The sequence below is a fragment of the Myotis davidii genome, unplaced genomic scaffold, assembly GCF_000327345.1.
Source record: "Myotis davidii unplaced genomic scaffold, ASM32734v1 scaffold528, whole genome shotgun sequence".
NCBI lineage: Eukaryota > Metazoa > Chordata > Mammalia > Chiroptera > Vespertilionidae > Myotis > Myotis davidii.
In genome coordinates, this window is record NW_006299388.1 from 1,390 (window position 1) to 2,824 (window position 1,435).

Below are 1,435 nucleotides of genomic sequence, written 5' to 3' on the forward strand. Positions count from 1 at the left end.
ATGCCCAGCAGGGACTCACAGTGGCACTGGAAGAATGTGCAACTGTAGTGTCCAGAGTTCTATAGCTATGGGGTGGGCAGACTCAGTTTTTGCTGCTGCACCTGTGGTGGATAGGCACGTGCTCCCAGTGGCGGCTCACTGGGGCACCAGCGGTGTGTTTGCCAGTGTGGTGTACTGAAGCAATCTGAAGGGCCCTGGCACTGAAGCCATATAATTGAGGCTTCTGTGGGCAGGTATCCACGGTGAGTGAATTCAGAATTTCTACTGCTGGTGGGGAGTGCGTCCCTGTTTGTCCAAGATCGCACCTAGCAGGGGTTCACAGCAGCTCCCAGGAGCGCCCTGTGGATAGATGGGCTCTGAGTACCTGCTTGTTGGAAATGCGCGACTGTGGTGGTGAGTTTGCCAGCGTAGAGCTCTGAGGCACTCTGAGGGGCCCTGGGGCTAAAGATGCGCAGCTGGGTTGTCTGTGGGCAGTTATTCAGGAAGAGGGAATTTAGAACTTCTACTGCGGGCAGTGCGCCCTTGTCTGTTCAAAATCACACCCAGCAGGGGTTCACAGTGACATCCAAGAGCTGCCTATGGAGTGGTATGCCCTGGACGTCTGCATGCTGGAAATGTGCGAAATGTTGGAAACGCACAGATATTGGAAACACGGGAATGTGGTGTCTGGAGTTCTGCCACTGGGGTGGGGGGAGTTGCACTTACTGCTGCAGGAGCTGTGCAACTTTGGAGGTGGAGATCCCAGGGTCTGCGGGTCTGTGGGTGGGGCAGCAGGATTTTGGCTGGAGTAGCTGCTGGGTCACTGGCAGTGTCTAAGGCCTGTCTGGGTGATGGTGCTGATGAGTTCCTAGAAGAGGCCACTCTCCCCTTCAAGATGGCGTGGGTTCTGTGCCCGAGTCCCACTCCCTCACCTCCATCCTGCCAGCTGCCATCTTCTAAATGGTATTATTATTATTATTATTATTATTATTATTATTATTATTCTCATCCTGCAGATAAGGATACAGAGGCTCATTTCATTGACTTTTCCAAGGTTACATGTCTAGTAGGTGGCAAATCCAGGACTCAAACACAGGTCTTTTGTACTCCAAGTACCAAATAAAGAATGAAGGTAAAAAGGCCCACTGGGTCCTAGCTGGTTTGGCTCAGTAGCTAGAGCGTCGGCCTGTCGACTAAAGAATCCTGGGTTTGATTCCGATCAAGGGCATATGCCCGGGTTGTGGGCTAGATCCCTGGTGGGGGGTATGTGCAAGAGGCAGCTAATCAATGATTCTCTCTCATCATTGATGTTTCCATCTCCCTCTTCCTTCTCTCTATAATAAATAAAAAATATATTTTTTAAAAAAAGGCCCACTGGGACCAGGATGTGATTGGGAGGCTTGAAACTTTAGTCTGAAGTTTTTTGTTTTTAAATATGACTTTTATTGACTTTAGA